The sequence below is a fragment of the Triturus cristatus genome, chromosome 4_1, assembly GCF_964204655.1.
Source record: "Triturus cristatus chromosome 4_1, aTriCri1.1, whole genome shotgun sequence".
NCBI lineage: Eukaryota > Metazoa > Chordata > Amphibia > Caudata > Salamandridae > Triturus > Triturus cristatus.
This window is the reverse complement of record NC_140585.1, coordinates 997,470,220-997,489,889: the sequence shown is the minus strand read 5'-3', so window position 1 is coordinate 997,489,889 and position 19,670 is coordinate 997,470,220.

Below are 19,670 nucleotides of genomic sequence, written 5' to 3'. Positions count from 1 at the left end.
GTTTCATTGACTGAGGTTTTGTTTGGTTTCGGATTTAGTGCTTCCCTCGTTGAAGAACGCTGAGAAATTGTTAAATCGGACTGAAAAGTTTTGAATCAAAGATGGAGTAAGTTTCTACTCTATATATCTTTATTTATTGAAGTGATATATTCACAGGAGGAGGTTTCTTTACGTTCTATGCTTCATCTTTTTGGTTGCTCTTTAGGTGTTGGGTACTTTTGACTTACACTTGACATCGGGTGGTTATAGTGGGATACACCTGTTTTCCTTTTGTGTGCAGTTAATACAAATGTTTGAACTCAGATGTTTTATGTGTCTTATGTGTTGAAATTTTCACTATTAAATGTATGTATATTATCTTTCATGATAGATTCATGGTGCAACTTTTGTCCTGCAGATGGTCTCGGTGATTGATCTTTCAATAGAGAGACCGAAACGTCGACGCTACGACACTTCTTTTATATAAATAATTATCACTGGATGTTAGTAGAAATTCAATTGTCTGAATCAATTGATTTCAATATATGGCCAAATGTGTATGGCGCATATTTGTGGGTAAAAAGTGTCATTTACTACTGCTTATGTGATCTCAAGCAAGACAGTAGTGTTGTGTTGCCATTCATGAAATGATAAATTGAGTGTTCCATTACTCTATTGAATGAAAATATTGAAATTTACCAAATAACCTAAAAAAACTTTTGGGATAAAATAATACAAAAAATGAACTGTGGTCATTTTGTAATTTTCTTCCTTTTTCTGAGTTCCTTGAAATGAAGCTCACTATTGTGACTATTGAAGTAATTAATATAAGGTGAATAAATCCTCAAGGTTTACTATTGTTTGTTGACTTAATATACCCAATTCCTTGGGGAAGATTGGGTTGCCCTATTGTTGTATTTACCCCAAATACACAAAGCACACCCCAATGACACAACCACATGGCAAAACGAAAAATACAAATCCTAGGACAACACACCTCTCAGCAACACCCCAATTGGACACAGCCACATAGCTGAGCATAAAACCAGACCCTTCCCTGACCACAATCCCTTGCAATACTCCAGGAGAGAAGGGACACATACCCCAACTGACAGGCGAGGCAAAGGACACAACATCACCAGCCACACCACACAAAGCACCACCACCACCTCCACACCAGCACAACTAACCCCCTGCACAACACACACCATACACAGCACAACCACAACAACCACTTACACTCCTGCACCCACAACCACTTTGCACACCACACACCATGGCCACACAGAAAATGTACAGAGTGAGTTGAAGGTCATGGAAGATAAGATAGTCAGAGTGGAACCACAGCTTTTTGGTACCCTGGTCCAACAGACACCATTAGCCACAAGGACACAAATGTGGGCAAGGATAGTCCAAAGGGTCAATGCAGTGGGGACCACCCCAAGATCAAAAAAGGAGATCATGAAGAGTTGGCATGATCTGAAGAGGGTGGTCAAGGAGAGGAGGAGCAAGAACCGTGAGCTGGCCCAGAGCACTGGCGGTGGCCCTCCCATTCCACAAAAACCATTCACACAATGGGAGGAGAAGGTGCTTGCCATACTGCATCCAGAGAGTCTCACAGGAGTAGCCGGGGGAGTGGAGGCTGGTAAGTACAAACAAATTACTACTGACACGCTGCTATGTACTTGCTTGTACAACTACAAAGCTACACCACCTAGGACACATACCATCCATTAGCACCACACACTCACAAAAACATGGCTCACAGATGCAACATTCACCCACTTCCATTCACCCCAAACATAGCTACCAACATAACCATGGGGGCATGTGTACAGGCAGACAGCACTACAACTCCCACTAGGCCCCCTGGCCCACAGCATTAGCAAGAAGGATCCCTCCCCCCACCCCACCCAGAAGCATGTGTCAGCCATTACACAACCCACATCAAACTCACAGGTAGGCAACCATCTTCCCTGGGAGGGTGTCTGGGGGTGGGGTGCCTATACCACTACTCCCACCATGCCCCCTGTCCCACAGCCTAGCAAGATGGATCCCTCCCCCCACCCCACCCAGAAGCATGTGTCAGCCATTACACAACCCACATCAAACTCACAGGTAGGTAGCCATCTTCCCTGGGAGGGTGTCTGGGTGGGAGGTCTGCATCACTACTCCCACCATGCCCCCTGTCCCACAGCCTAGCAAGATGGATCCCTCCCACCACCCCACCCAGAAGCATGTGTCAGCCATTACACAACCCACATCAAACTCACAGGTAGGTAGCCATCTTCCCTGAGAAGGTGTCTGGGGTGGGGGGCCTGCACCACTACTCCCACCATGCCCCCTGTTTCACAGCCTAGCAAGATGGATCCCTCCCACCCCCCCCCACCCAGAAGCATGTGTCAGCCATTACACCACACTCATCAAACTCACAGGTAGGTAGCCATCTTCCCTGGGAGGGTGTTTGGGGGTTGGGGGCCTGCACTGTACTCCCACCATGCCCCCTGTCCCACAGCCTAGCAAGATGGATCCCTCCCTCCACCCCACCCAGAAGCATATGTCAGCCATTACACCACCCTAATCAAACTCACAGGTAGGTAGCCATCTTCCCTGGGAGGGTGTCTGGGGGTGGGGAGCCTGCACCACTACTCCCAACATCCCCTCTGTCCCACACCTGAGCAGGATGGAACACTTCCCCACCCAAGAGCAGATGGAAGCCATTGCAGTACACCAAACAAACTTACAGGTAAGTAGCCAGTACGTGCACCCACCTATTTTTCACAAATGAAATGGTGCCATATGACAACACCAGTCCTCTCATTGCACAAAGAGGCATGCCTACCCCATTTCCAAGAACCATGTGCACACAGGTAAGCTAAGGAAACTGTCACAGCTACCAAAGTGTGACACACCAATGCACAAGTAGAAGAAAGTCAGGGCACAATCATGCACAGCACCTAGTTACATGTGCATCACCATGGAGCAAGTGCAACAAGGACTATCAGAAAAATATGAAAGCATGTGTGGTGGCACAAATCAAGATATGCACATGTCAGGACAAAGGAATGCAGGAGATGACAACAGCCAGTCCATGGCCAGAAGTCACGTCTGCCAGATCAGACAAATAAACAATGAGTTCTCAATTAAACACATGTTGTGCCAGGCCCTAGATGGCAACACGTCCCTGTAAACCTTAATTGTGCACGGGTTGCATGGTATTCCTTGACACCTCACACCATGGACAAGTAATGCCTGTACCACTGCATCATGTCAGGAAGCACAGTAGTGCACATAGTCAACAATGTGATGATATGTCAATTGTCCAATGTACAAAAAGTGAATGACACACAGCTAACACAATGCAATGACCATTTCACATCTGACCCACAGGTGACCAAGAACTCACTGCAGAGGACAACACCAGCAACCTGCAGGGCCAGTTTCAGCCCCGGTACATGGACTCTCGGATGTTGACTCCCAAGATTACATGGACGATTAGCTCGAGGCCGGCCCATCTGGTGTGCCAGGGAACAACAGGTCTCAGGACCCCATCGCCCCCCCCACCACATCTGCGCCAACATGAACTTCACAGCAGACCCCTGCTGTCACGGCCTGTGTGGCCACCGCCACCACCAGTGCTGCCTGAAACACCCTCCCTGTCCCAGAGGAGGACCAGCACACACCACCAATGGAGGAGGGCAGGGAGAGGATGTGGGTGCCCACAATGGTGAGGCAACAGGTCCGTGGCAGCAGGGCAGGTGGGAGGGGCAGGGTCACCCGGGGATTCCAGGAGGCTGGGACCCATTCCCTGGAACACATCACCAGAGTCCTGGATGCATACGAACAGACCCAGGGACGAACAGGCCAGTCAGACGAACTGTTGCACAGGCTCATCCTGCTGATGAGGTCCATCGACACCCACATGGGACAAATCGTGGACCTCTTGGGCCAGCAAGTGGCGGTACTGAGGGACAGACATATGCCACAGACAACACCTCCACCTACCTCTGGTGGACCGCACGATGACAGTTCACCATCCTCCCCTGCACCCACAGAGAGGGGTGAGTCCTCAGACACCACTGGCCCTGCAGCAGGGCCCCCCCTGCCAAACGACAAAAGGGCCATCCCAAGAAGACCCTGGGAGTATCTGGAGGCCAAGCACCTGCCTGACGCCAGTCACGGAGCCAGCCATGATGGCAACCCTCTCCACCACTGCATTGACCTTTTGGACTGTCCTTCCCCACACTGCCTTGTGAATGGCATTTGTCTGTTGGACTGGGTCACCACATCAATGTGGTGACTACTCGATTATCTCATCTACCACAACTGTCAACTCACTGCTCCACCCCACCCCCAATGGAAATGTACACCCCACCTCGCATCTCACCATTGTAAATAAAATATCCTCACACACATGTTGTCGTGTCTGCTCCATCTTTACTGCAGGATGTACAGTCTCCAACATGATCACAATGTACCAGGAGCATGGGCTGTATGTAGGCAAGGAGAAGTCGAAGGCCCCTAGGGAAACACAGAACAACTGTCACTGGTCTGGGTGTGGCATCACAGACATCACACAACCCCTACCATCAGGATAACCCAACATGCACATGTCACAATGGCCAACAAGTGTCAACATACACGTCCTGTTGATGTTCCCAAATGACATGTCCCAGAAACATTTCCAAGCACCACCGAGTCTACAACTGGCTGATGCTACAATTCTCACATGCCCCTTGACGACAACAGCAATATCATCAGACAATGGGTATGTTGCACATTGACACCCACTGTCAAGTGAAGTAGCGGGTGATGAGCTGTTCACGCAGGTCAACACCTTCCTCCTCTCCACTGTCCTCATCACTGGACACGGCTTGGTTTGCAGGCTGGGGCCTTGGGTCCTCACCATCATCCAGGAGCAGGGGAATCTCCTTGCGAATGGCTAGGTTGTGGAGCATGCAGCATGCCACTACAATCTGACACACCTTCCTGGGTGAGTATGCCAGTGCACCTCCGGTCTTGTCCAGGCAGCGGAAACGTGACTTGAGCAGGCCAAAAGTACGCTCCACCACATGACATGTCCTCCCATGGGCCTCATTGTAGCGGATTTCAGCCGTGGACCTGGGATTCTGCAGTGGGCTCAGCAACCAGGGATGGTTGGGATATGCAGAGTCACCTAGGTATGACAAACACAAATAGACATTGCAACGTCACAGAGGCTGAGGGCAGCAGGTCACACACACAGCACACCACACGACTAGGCATACTCACCCACAATCCATGCACGCTCGGGAAGAAGATTAGCCATCAGCTGGGGCACTATGCTGTTCCGCAGGATGTAGGAGTCATGGGCCGAGCCTGGGAATTTGGCACACACATGCGAGATGGTCATATCTGCCAGGCACACCACCTGCACATTGATGGAGTGGTAATGCTTCCGATTGCGTTAAATGTGCTCACCTGCTTGTGGGGGCACAAGACCGACATGGGTGCAATGAATGGCCCCAACAACATTGGAGATGTGTCCAAGGGGATAGAAGTCTCCCTTTACAGCTGGCAATTCAGCACCCCTGGGGAAATGGATGTATCTGTCCTTGTATAGCATCATGGCGGACAGTACATCACGCAGCACCATGCTGAACATCGGTTGTGACATCCCACCAGCGCTGGCCACTGTCTCTTGCAATGATCTAGTGGCAAAAAAATGCAGGGCTGCCATTACCTTATAAGTAGGGGTGAAAGCTGTTGGATATGTCCTGTGGGGCTGCAGGTGGGGCACCAACAGATCACAAAGGGTTTTCAGGGTGGCTCTGTCCAGGCAGCATTTCCATATGATTGCATCCTCCATGTCTTCCAGCACCGTCAAGTGACGAGTCAAATTTGGCCTCCTCCTATTTGAGATGATAGTTGACACATGTCAATGCAATACATCATGAGATGTGCACAGCATATCACGTCCTGGATGACACAACGACAACAATGGCTGACATCAATATTGACTAACAGACCAGCTTACATGTAGGGACACCTTCAGCTACACAAAGGGCACACCTGTCAACTTACACAAGACAAGTACCTCAAACACCACCTTGGTCAATGTGAATGCACATAGGGATATGGCCACATTTCACATGGGCACGCCTGGGAGTATAGCATCCAGCATATGTGTAACTAATCAATACCACTGTCTCATACCTAGCTGCTGTACCTGTCACACCTTAATGCGTCATTACAACCTGGCACACATCCACCACACAATGACCACAGTCGCCGCTGGAATGACGAATGAGTTCATGAGCAGACATGGGAGGCAATGAAAAATAGATCATCATTCATTGAGACAAGCATCGCTGTGATTGTCACTGGACCTCAACACATTGACATGTGCCCACATTGTACAGTCCTGAGCAACACTGTTCTGCCTACACCAACATCAAATCCATAAGTGACATGTGAGTGGGTACAGGCCAATCTACGATACACACACACAAACATGGCATGGTTAGCCATCAGTGGAGTAAATGGAACATTGGCATCATGTGCACAATGATGTGCCATTGAACATGTTGGCACTGTGCACTGTTGATGTTTGACAGATGGCCATTGCGATTGTATGGCACCCAAATCGTGGTAGCTACCGCCTGGCCCTAGCGGTGTGTCACCAGCACACCCATTCACACAAGTGCAGTAGTGATAGGCATGGAGACATGTGGAAATGGCGGTTGGCATGCTCCGCCGCCTGAATAGCGGAGCCTCGTGTCAATGTATGGCACCCATATCGCTGTAGCTACCGCCTGGCCCTGGCGGTGTGTCACCAGCACCCCCATTCACACAAGTGCAGTAGTGATAGGGATGGAGACATGTGGAAATGGCGGTTGGCATGCACCACCACTAAAATCGCGGTAGCGCACACCGGGCCCCCTGCGGTGTGTCACAGCCATGGAACTTGCCCTGGAGCCAATGCGAAGCTCGATAGTGGTGGCATGATGCAATTAAGAAGATCGTGGTAGACGTGCTCCGCCACCGCGGAGGCGGTCATTGGCTGCATTTGAAAGATGCACTATCACGGTAGTGCACCCCAGGCCCCAGCGTTGTGTCACCACCATGGAGCTTGCCCTAGAGCCAATGCGAAGCTCGATAGCAGAAGCATGATGCAATTTTGAAGATAGCGGTAGGCGTGCTCCCCCACCGAGAAGGTGGTCATTAGATGCATTTGAAAGAGGCAGACCTGGACCACCAATTGCTGCAGCTTGGCACCGTTGAAACGACCCCAGGGGGCTATATATGTGAGGGAGTGAGCCTCACATTTCCACTGCTCCAAGAGTCTGCTGCCTGAGACCCCTCACCTGCTGCTGCCTCCAGGGATTGCTGCCTGAGACCCCTCACCTGCTGCTGCCTCCAGGGACTGCTGCCTGAGACCCCTCGCCACCCAATTCCGCCGCTGTTGTCTCATGTCCACAGTGATGGAAGGACAGAGAATCTGTGCCAGTCCCTTCACTAGCGAGGAGCTGGAGGTCCTGGTGGACGAGGTGCTCACACTGTACCCAAGGCTATATGGTGCCCCAAAGTCATGGTAAGTCTTCAACAGTGGTGGGGTAGGGCAGGGGGGCCATGCATGTAGCTGGACTGATGCAGTATGTGCCTGGGAGTGTGGGGTAGTGTCATGCACTGCCTGACATGCTGTCTCCAGTGGGAGGGTGTGTGTACCCAATGCCACATCTATCCCTCCCTGCACATGTATATATGAGTGACCTGTGTTGTGTTGTCAGCCATACAGTGACACAGAAGGTTGCTCATGCTGTAGTCAGGACAGTGATTGCTTGGGTGGATGGCTGTGTGTGCCCCTGTAGTCCATCTCAGTGTGAGCCCAGCTGGCCTGCACAGTACCCGCCTACGAAGACAAGGACACCTCACTTAACTTACAGAGTATGACATCAGTCTTTTCACATTGCACTCCAGCTATGGGCCATCTCAGCACTGTATTTTGCACACAACTGCCCTTGTGAATGGCATTTTGTATTTGTGTGATCATGTCCCTCAATTTGACCACCATGACACATTCATCTATTCACAGGACAGGGACATTGATGGCTGCGCAGTCTTGGACACAGTGAGTCCACCCCCAAACACAGGTTGACATGTGTGATGTATGTGTTGCTCAAGCCAACAATGGACTGGAGATGTGGGAAGGCTACATGGGTGTTTCAGTGCTGGCATCCTGCATGTGCATGAGATGTGCAGGGACTGTGTTCCCCCTCACACCTGCATGTTTTAACATCAGCTTTTCCCATGCAGGTGTCCCATGTGAGCTGTACTATAGTCTCTGATTGCCAATTTCGTTGGATATGTGATGATTTTGTATCTTGATGCTATACTGATAGATGTTGGTACATGACACTGTGTCACTGATCATTTCCCCCTCTTGTCTCCCATGCCTGCAGCTCAAGGTACACAAGCATAAAGCTGTGTGGAGGGCCATTGCAGCGAAGGTGCGAGCTCTGGGGGTCTCAAACCAACGGCGCACCCACTGCACAAGAGATGGGACGACATCAGCTGGCTGGCAAAGAATGTGGGGGAGATGGCTTTGGGGCTGCTTCCGCGCACTGGGCATCTGGCACGGCGCAGCATGACACCACTAATGGGGTGCATCTTGGCGGTGACACAGCCTGAGCTGGATGCGGTTTGAAGGAGCATCAGCAGCAAGCCAGGGGTGAGCATTTGAGGAGTCTGAGTTTGGCTAGGAGTGGCTGCATGTGTACAGAGCCTGTGCCAGCACTGGCCTATGTGTTGTTGGTAGTGTGATGCTGTGGCATGTAAGTGGCTGCTGGCCTGGGTGCCGGTGGAATGCATTTGGCCTACCTGTACTTACAAAGGAGATTTGGATGCTGTGCCTTCACATTACATTCTGAGTTGTGCTCTTCAGGTTTCTTCTGCATTGGTGTAGTCTTGGGAATCCCATGGGAGGGGACGGCAGTGTGCCCGTTCTGACTGTGCGTACATCAATGCGTCCATTGCATGGACCCATATTGGGGAGGCCTACACATCTTACAGCAATGTGCAGCATTATATTGTCCCCAAGGTACGACATGGTGGGTGGCATGGGCTAATGTCCATTGTGGACTGTCATGTTGTAGTCTGGGTCTGTGTTGTCCCCTCCTGTTCCATCCAGTTCTGTCATTGGCAACAGGTAGTGTGCCCCCATCATGGCCCTAGGTGTGCTCAGAACTAGTTGTGTGTCTGTTTGAACAGAGCCACAAGCAGGGTGTTGTGCTGTGTGATCATCACATGGCTCACTCATGCCTGAGTTTCCAGTTGCCACACACTGCTTGAGTCTATGTAGTGAGTTGGCACAATATGATTGCACAGGGTGGTGTGCAACATGTAGATTTGGTCAACCTTTGTCATGCATTACTTGCATATGTTTGTTCTGTTGCTGCCACTGACCTGACCCACATCTCTCTCTCTCATGTAGCATCTCCTGTGGTTATGGAGGGACAGGATACGGACACCAGTGGGGGTAAAACTAGTACCACAGCTGCCCAGGAGCCCAGTGACACAGATGTCACCAGCGCCTCAGAGGGGCACAGTAGTCTGCTGGAGGAGTTCCAGCCTGAGACGCAAAGCACCATATCATCCGATGCCAGTGGGGATGCATCCATGTTGGAAGGCACAGGGAACAGGGACTCTGCATCGACTTCCACCACACAGCGGCCATTGCCCACCCGCCCAGCCACTTCCTCTGGTGCTGCCTGTGTCTGCCTCAGTAAGAGGGGAAGAGTGTCCTTCACCCCTGGCACCGCTGCCCCTGTCCCCCCTGCTGCCGTCAGTGCTGAGTCTGTGGACCTTTTGCACCAGCTGTGTGTAGGCCAGACAGCTTCCTCAATGCCTTCATTGACCACGACAAGAAATTGGCCCAGGTGGCTGCTTTGATGGAGGGCATACATACCGATGTGGGTGGGCTGCACCGCACAGTCCAGGCTTTGTCATCAACGGTGACATCTGCCCTGCAACAGGCACATACAGTCCAGCTCCAGTCCCTTTGTCCACCCCCCTGGCAGTGGCCACATCTGACGACAGTGACCATGGTCCACATACATCAAAGTCACGATACAGCACACAAAGCACACAGCAGCAGCAACCCAAGCAGTCCCGGGCGCAGACACCATCCCCACAGAAGACCAAAGCCACCCGAGCGCAGAGAGAAAAGCGCATCAGGCGACAACAGTGAACAAAAAGCTAAGCAGCAGACCTCAGGCACACATGCCTCAGTGGCATCCCCATCCAAGGAGTCTCCTTCCCTTAAAGCATCGCGCAAAGATAATCGTACAGTGTCTGTGCCCACCAAGGAGGTGGTGCATGCCAAGGGTACACCTAGGAAGGGCTCCAACCACCTCAACTCCCAATTCAGCCGAGTGAAGCAGGGGCCCGAGGGCACTGTAGGGGTAACACCTAGTAAACAGGGGAAGGGGGGCAGAGGCGAAGCCAGGCAAAGCGTTCCGCTGTGTCCAGCACATCACCAGAGGGGCTGCCAGCGCCTGCACCTGCTGCAGCAGTGGTGGTGAGTTTGCCTGTTGTGCCCACACCACTTCCCATTGATCCAAAGCCAGGCAAGCCGCACTTCGGAAGCAAGTTCAGTTTCATACGCACCGATATACACAGCCCTTTGGTTTCCTGGTCGCACCGACCCATGGGAGACTACTTTACTTTTAATCCCGACGGCTTTCGATCTTTTCCGTATGACATTGCTCATCTGGCCCTGAAGAGTCACAGTTGTTTTACTGTTGACGAAACACGTGTCGGCTGGCGCTCTTTGTACTGATGAAAGACAACGTTTTGAGTTAAAAAACATTTTCCATTGTTCTTTGAACCCTGTTATCTTTTCTGTGATCTAATTTAATTATATTGTCACGTGTGCACAGGATTTGCTTATAATTGTTCTGGTATGGGCTTTTGCCCACTCCTTATACAGGGGTTTTGGGTATTCCCCTGACCTGTTTGCACCGTTAAGCATTGGTTCTTTGTTCTTCTGACTCCATCTGTCCGTTCATCTGCCTTAGCGTCATTTATCCTGTCTACAAAACCCTCTCTGGTCTATAAGCCATTTAGGATCCCCAAGAAGTGGAAGGGCACCCCTCCACAATCTCCAAGCCACAACGCGTCTCCCGTCTGCATGACTCCACCTCCACGTGCCACTACACCACCTGGTCCAAGCAGCCTTCCGCCTTGCCAAGCCACTGATAGCTCTACCTCAGCTGTTTCGCTCTCTCCCCGGTCAAGTGCCCCGCCAGTCCCCGAGACACAGCCAGCTCCCAGTCCACCTGACAGCCAGGTCTGAGTGTTAGTCACCCTCACACACCTGTCTCTCACACAGGTGTGCCTGTACTGCACATTGTTGCCCCCTGACTGTGTTGCTGAGCATAGAAATGTACAGTCGCACACATTCCCTGTGCAGCTTCTCATGGACTCAGTCTGCACCCTGGACTGGCCACTGACTTTGTGTTTTGCTCCTAACCTGTGCGGCTTCGAATGGACTCAGTCTGCACCCTGGACTGGCCACTGGCCTTGTTGCTCTTTGCTGTGTTGAACTCTTCCCTGTGCAGCTTCTCATGGACTCAGTCTGCACTTTGCCCTACCCACTGGCCTTGTCGTTCACTGCTGTGTGCCCCCTGCCTGTGCAGCTTCTCATGGACTCATTCTGCACTTTGTCCTGCCCACTGGCCTTGTTGCTCTTTGCTGTGTTGAACTCTTCCCTGTGCAGCTTCTCATGGACTCAGTCTGCACTGTGTCCTGGCCACTGGCCTTGTCGTTCTCTGCTGTGTGCCCCCTGCCTTTGCAGCTTCTCATGGACTCAGTCTGCACTTTGTCCTGGCAAACGGACTTGTCGTTCACTGCTGTGTGACCCCTGCATGTGCAGCTTCTCATGGACTCATTCTGCACTTTGTCCTGCCCCCTGGCCTTGTCGTTCACTGCAGTGTGCCCCCTGCCTGTGCAGCTTCTCATGGACTCAGTCTGCACCCTGGACTGGCCACTGGCCTTGTTGCTCTTTGCTGTGTTGAACTCTTCCCTGTGCAGCTTCTCATGGACTCAGTCTGCACTTTGTCCTGCCCACTAGCCTTGGTGCTCTTTGCTGGGTTGAACTCTTCCCTGTGCAGCTTCTCGTGGACTCAGTCTGCACTTTGTCCTGCCCACTGGCCATGTCTTTCACTGCTGTGTGCCCCCTGCCTGTGCAGCTTCTCGTGGACAAGCTCTGCATCTTGTGCCTTGCTCATCTCTTCTCATGGTACCGATCTGTGCAATATGTGAATAAAGACAGTTTCTCCTGTTGTCTATTTTGTCAGTGTCGTTACTGAATAAAGTTATTTTGCTGTGTGTAAATGGTTTACTGTGCCACTTGGTCTGTGTGGCACTTCAACATGGTCAATGTTTGGGCTCACTTACTCTATTTTTTCTTAGGGGTGACAGTATCTTTATTTCTGCTTGACCCGGGTACTTGTGGTGGTAATGGTGTCCATTCCGAATGGTTATCAGTAGTCATTTACTTGATTAGTTCATGTTGGCTCTATTATACACATGTCGGGGGGTTCACTGCCAGCACAGAGTGGATTTCTGCACACAGTATTGCAGGCAGGTTGTCCAGGGTCATCATGTATGTGTGTTCACCCAGGAGTTGTGTACCTTTTGTTTTGATTGTTCATCCCTGTGGATGTGGTTGTATGCCCATGTGTGAGTCGTAGGTTGTGCACTGTGCAGTGTGTTGGTGTGTCCTTGCAGTTCTGCCTGACTCCTACTTGTTGTTTTTGTCACTTGTGAGTATGCAGAAAGTGTTTCTTGCAAGTCAGTGTTGTGTTTTGTTGCACATCCATGTGTCTTGTTGCTGTTTGTGGGGTCTGTGCAAACCTGCTGCTCCACACTGCCATTGTGGTTGTGTTTTCTCATGCCTTGCTGTCACATGGTGCCTTCTTGCCTCCAGGGTGGCATGTTGTGTGTGTTGTTATGCCATCCCCTATCTGTGCTTCAGCTGCCTACCCATTGTGGGTCTGCACTCCCTCTCTTTGTGCATGGTACACTCCTGCCAGGTCCCCTACTGACATGCAGTACACCTCACGTTGGTATGAGCTGTCCCCTTGGTTTATGTGTGTGTGCCTCCCCATGACTTCATTTGTGTCATTGTGCTTTGTGGTGAAGTTCTTTGCCCAGGGTCAATGTGTCACTCAGGGCATTTCCCCAATGGGTCATGTGTGATGTTCTGGTGCTGTTTGTCAGTCATGTTTGGTCCTATGCAGTTCAACTGTGTGTGCTGCCCAGTCCTCTGGTCAAGTTGTTTCCACCTTTGTGTCCCAGACTTGTGCATCTATTGGGTGTTGTGTTGGATGTATGTGTGTTGTTTGTGTTCTTGCTTCACTTCCTGGGTGTGCTGTGGTCTTTGTGCTGTGCTGTATGGTGTTGTGTGGGTTGCTATTCTGTCACTGATGTCTGTGTGTGTCTGGTATGCTTGCTGTGCACACACAGCTTGTTGTGCATGCTGTGCTGTGTGTGTATGTTGCCTTGTGATTGCCTGGTGTGCAGCCCCTGACGTTGTGCTGTGTTTGCTATGTGATTGTTCTGCCTGTGCATCTGTTGTTTGCTTGCTGTGGCTGTGTTGTTCTGTGATGGTGCACTTCTTGTGTGTGTTGTGGTATGTTGTCTGTGCATTGTTCCTGAGTGAGGAGGTTGTGCACTCCTGTTGTGTCTGTGCTCCCATTGCCTTTCCCCAGTTTAGCTGCATAGGGCATGTCTGTTGTTGTTGTTGTGGCTCTGTGTGTGTTTCTGTTGGGCTATGTGTTTGTCTGTTGTATTTGTTTCCACATTTGTGATGGCATCCCTGAGTGGGTGCGTGTGTGATGTATGTGGCTGAGCCCAGGGTGTGTGGTTGTTTGTGTGTGTATTGACTGTGAAGTATTGCCAGCATTCAGTGTGTTTGGCACTGGTGTTGTGTGCTGCTGGTGTGAGGGGGCTATGTGTGTGGATTCTTACTGGTGTTTGTCAGTCCTGAGGTGTGTAGATGGTCCCTGTGTGTAGTGCTGCTGGTATACTCCTGTGAAGTAGTTGTATGGATGTGTGGCTGTTCACAGTTTGATTTCAGGGCCTTCCTTTCATCATTGTGCGTATACGTGGTTTGCCTTGCTATCTACCTGTGTTGTTGCACTGAGCTGTCTGTGGTTTGTGTTCACTGACTGTGCCAGCCATGTGTGCTTTGATGGTGTGAGGGTGTTGTGCTCTGTTCCTTGTGTTGATGTGATGTACACATGCTTGTTGTGTGTCTCCATCGCCTTCCATTTGCGCATAGCCCACCTTGGTTTCCATATTTGTTGTGCTCCATTGCTGTTGGCATGTGGGATGTGTGTGTGTGTCCATCTGTGGTATGTATGTGTGACTGCAGACTGTGTGTCCATTTGGATGTTAATTCCTTGTATGTGTTCATTTGTTGCTTGTCCTCATTTATATTTCCCTGAGTGTGGTGGTGTGGTGGTGTGTGTCTTTCCCTGGCCCTGTGCTACTGTGCTGTGTGTTGTGTGTTCCTGTGCAGCCACTCCTGCACTGTGTGTCTCCATGATTGTTTGTTGTGTGGTGCAGGGTGTGTATTGCCCTGGCTTGTTGTTGTGTATGGGGTTCACAGGAGGGGCACATGGCATGTGCCTTCATGGGGTGTGCTAGTGTGTAGTGGGAGGGGGTTTGGCCCTGTGGTCTTTGTGCCGTGCCCATGCCTGGCACTGGCCCTGCCTTCTGCATTGTGCGCATGTATTTGCTTGTGTTCGCCGCTGCGGTGACGTGACCGGGACATTGCTCCATGGTGGCGGTAGCTGTGTGTCCAGGATCCAGCGGGGTGACTTTGTGGCAGGTGGGTGATGAGTGGGTTCCCTTGTGGATGTGTCCCTGTCCCCCCCTAGGGTGTCTGATGTGGATTTGGACCCTGTGTCAGGCCATGTTGTTGTGTGTTGTGTTGTTGCGTACCTGCGGCGGTGTCTGTGGAGGTCCATGAGTTCCTGGTGATGTAGCAGGTACAACACCGGAAAGACGTGTAGAGCTGGGTCCATGGCGGTCGTGACTGGGACTCTGCTTTCGTGCTCCGCTGTCGAGCTTCCGCCGTCTCTGCTTGGGCGGTGTCTCCACTGCGGTGCGTCTGCTTGCTTGAGTCATCCTAATTTGTGGAGCGTGGCAGACGTAATTCCGCACGGCGGTGAGTCTCCATTGGCTCCCACTGCCACGTTGGCGGGTGCACTTTGATGGCTGTGCGCAATGGACCGCGGCAGTCGGGAATTGGCCTGTGTTTGTCAATACTAATATGGCGGGCGTGATGTCCGCTTCTGGCGGGCGGAAAAAGGAATTTTTCCGCACTATCAGTGCCGCAGTGGTGCCACCGCCCTGCATCCTAATGGACCCCTAGATGTACACGCTTTCCCTTACACCCACCTTACCACAAACCCCTCTCCAAACCCCAACCACCACCTTGCTGGTATCAATGCTGCCCTCGGTCACATCATAGACCAAATTTGTGGCCCCTAGGAAAATATTTGTGAGTACCCATGATGTAGATTATGAAATGGCAAAGAAGTTTGTGTGTCACTAGTGTTGATAAAGTTTCAATCCTAATTAGAATCCAAGAGTCTCATTAAGATAGAAAATACCTGGGTAACGTGTAAAGTGTAAGGCATAAAGTAATAATGGCAATTAGCTGAGAGAGAACCATCATGAGTATGGAAGATGTACAAAAAATAAATACCTGCCTGAAAATATATAGGGCCCAAAGAAAATAAGGGAACCCTTGGGCAAGCTGTGAATTACAGCATACAGACCACACATGAATCACCACTCTGTAGAAATAAATACAGATACTTATCGATGCAGGTATCTAACATGGGGTAAGGAAAGAAGAGGGAAAATCATAAGCATGGGATAAAATTGAATGCTCTCATGATTATGAATATCAAAAGTCAAAAACATTACCTAGTAAGTAAAGGAACGGCCTAGACATTTCCACAGTCAACAGTACTCCCGTAAGGACCAAAGATCAGGTCCACCATCTACCACTCCCGATCGGAATAAGAAGCACAGTTGTTCATGTTTGGGCACCTTTAACATTACTACCAAGGGTCCAGAATGGTTGGGTACCACTTGGAGGGTAGGACTCACTTCAGACAGGGTCCTGGTTCCGGGTTCGATTGCTGAAGTTTTTTGTGCCCCTCTATTTCAGAAAAGGAGTGAAATGATCCTGGGGGGTCCTATGTTTATCCCTGTGTTTATACCTGTTACCAGCTTTTAAAGTGAAAGAAACTTCTAGAGTTTTCTCCCCACAGATGGTTCTGGAATTTCCTTTCACCTTGCCCAGACTTAAAGAAGTGTAGGGTGACAAAGGATAGGTCTGAAAAAAGGTTCTAGACAACTTTTTGTGCAACTTTCCCCTTGGTGCCAGTCCTTTTGTATGAGGAAATGAATTCCGTACAGCTTTGGTTTTCTTGATGGTTTCCAGTGGGAAATTATTTGTCACACCTTTTGCCCTCATTAATTGTAAGGACTATTCCTGGAACATATACAGGCAGCAATCATATTGTTAGTGCTCCTTCTGTCCAGATGATGACCTGTTACATTCTGGTGGGTCGAAAAGCTGTTGACACTGCTAAAAAGGGATCTTTTATTCTGCAATGATTTGTTATTGACACTCTGAACTTTATTGATATTCAAGCCCAATATTTGATTCACTGTTTGTTTCCACCATCATCTTGTTTTAATGTGTTTCACTTTGTGCCGTTCACTTGATTCCCACAAGCACTGTGTGTTTATGTTGCACATTGAGCATCTTTAGAAGCTGTTCTTACCTGTACATAAATTTAATTGAAAATATTGGTTTTTGGATTATGTATGGCCACACAATTTCGTTTTTCCTCTTCTTTTCTCTTAATTCAATTATGTATACAATACATGGTTTGTGGTATTGAAAGATTAATCAGATTGGTTTCCTTTCTATTGACGCTCTGTGGGACATTATTGCATGATACAAATATTACCCAGGTCCCCAGTGGGTTTATAAGTAACTCCTGTTGTGTATACTAGCAGGTCTACTAGTAGCATTTAATTTGCAGGCTCTGTGTACATATTGGTATCACTTTACTAGGGGTATATAAGTAAATGTAATGTTCCAATCAGGTGTAGGCCAATGTTACCATATTTTAAGGAGTGTGTACAAGCTTTCTTAGCATTGCTTAGCAGTGGTAAAGTGCACAGAGTTCTAAAAGCCAACAATAAAATGTTCTGAAAACTGGATTGATGAAGGCAAACATTTTTAGGGTTACCCTGAAGCGAGGGCCAAGTCCAACACTACCTTACAAAGATATAACTTCACTTTAGCCTTTGTTTTTGTTCCAGTGAATGGCATTATAAGTAGTTAACTGTCTTAATCTGACAGCTTTGGTAATGCTCACAAAGTACTGATCAACTTCTTAATTGTTCCCTTGTTTGTCTCCATGTCTGACTTTGTCAACTGGCACTGATAGTACAGTGCTTATCTTACAGACTCTATGAGTGCAGTCCTCAACCTTGGCCAATATATGTGACCTGTAAAAACTGATGACAGCTAGATGATTTATTCAGTATTTATTTCCCTGCTTTAGAGCTTTACTCTTTGATGTTACATAAATAGTGGTCTAGACTAGTTGTCAAATTACCTGTGAAGATCCAGTGACTATGTGACATTTCTAAAAGGTTTAACATTTGCGATAACATATCTAAATCATGCTGTCATATTGTTTTTTTTACCTAAGCCCTACTCTGCAAATTAGAATTACTATACTGCAAAAGTGTTTAAATGAAGGTCTTTTTTTCCCAGTTCGGTTGTATTAACACACATATAAGGAATGGTTCAGAACTTTTCCAAACAGCTTTCTACTTTTTAAATGGGCAGGCTTGACTGTAATGTCTAAAAAATAATTGGTCTGATTGCTCACATTAAGTTCCTGAAATAAAATGTAGGAAGGGTTTCTGTTTTATACATTATAATCCATCTATTCAAGCCATCCTAAATACAGTTTTTTTTCAAGTATTATATCCAAATCCCTTTCCACTAATTATTTTTCATTTTTATTTCATTTTCTCTGCGATAATATTAATTTGTTACGCCTATTTGTCCTTACTCCGATGCTCATATTGGCAAGGACACCCAGGAATCTCATCCTGGACCTACTTATTTCATAGTGCCCATCATTTCAGTATATTGAAAAGGCTTAAGGGCTTATTACAAGTTTGGCGGTCCATGGACTGCCAGACTCGCGAGGGCGCAGTAGTGGCGGTCTTCCTATCACCCTGTTAGGACTAGGGCAGACGGGTGGTGGCACAGCAGTCTTGACGCCGCAATATGCTTGGCGGGGCTGCTATGGCTCCGCCAAGCATATTACGAGTTTCCCTCACGGCCACACTTTTCATGGTGGTGCGACCCCCATGAAAAGTGTAACGGTGAGGAACAAATGGGCCTTACAGGGCCCCTTGTGCCTTTGCACAATGGGGTGCATGCAGGGGGGCACAAGTTGTGCCCCCTGTGTGCCTGCACCCCAGCTCCTGCAGGGCACGGACTTGACAGTGAATTATCCTTCAAGAACTGCCTTTGATGCTCCCATTTATTTATTTATTTATTTTGAAAGTCTTATTGCGGTGCCTTTTCAAAGTGAGACCGCCAGAGAACTGCCTGGCAGAATAAAAATAAGTCATACTCTGGTAGGCAGTCTCTATTGGCTTTGGCAGACTCGGAGCAGGGCGGCAGCATGGTGAACCAGCTCCGAGACCACCAAAGTCACTACTTACAATGGCGATCACTGTGCAAACAGTTGATTTGGCAGGGATGGATAGTTTACCATGCACTGCTACCAGAAGTCTAAGCACAATGTCTCGTGGGCTGAAACAAAGTGTCAATGATACTCCAACAAAGCTATGGCTGAAGGTGGCTAGCCCATATTCCCTTTCTGTATGTAGTTCTACTAAGAATATGATGTATTCATTGGGAGATCACTGTAGTCCGTTCAGACAGCTAAAGCTAAAGCCACACAGAAAAATGCAACTCTTGCCTCCTGAACAACTAAAGGAAAATTGTTAACACGATAGCAGCTTTACATTTCAATGGTAGAGTGTTATAAGCAAACACTTCTTAGGATGGCTTACTATCTAAGGATTTGGCAAAACTTGCTGGCAAATCTCACACTATAAAATATTAGGGGTGGGCGAAGAATTACACTCCGCCGGCAGAGTTCGCAGAGTTTTGCCCACTTCGCACTCTGTGCAGAGTTCCCAAAAACGGTCTGCCAATGGTAAGTTGGTGAGCGCTTGCAAGAAAAAATAATGCGCTAGACCTCCCCATGGTGAGATTTTTCATTGTGGGCAATCGTGGCTGGTAGTGATCGCTCGTGCTGAGAAATCTGCCATTCGAGTGAGGAAGCTGCCGCTTGAGTAGTATGTGTACTCGAGCAACAGAAAGCAGCAGCACCCTCTGGCACACTGCTTTGTGCAGTTTGTGCTGATTTTACAGTGTGAGACAAACCCTTGGCACTAAAGACCAGTGCGGGCAGCACAACTTAACAGACTCCGCCGCTGGTGGAACTCCGCCGAGCGCAGCAGAGGTTTTTTTGCACTTCGCGGAGTTCTGTCGAGTAAAACTCGGCAAACTCCGCCTA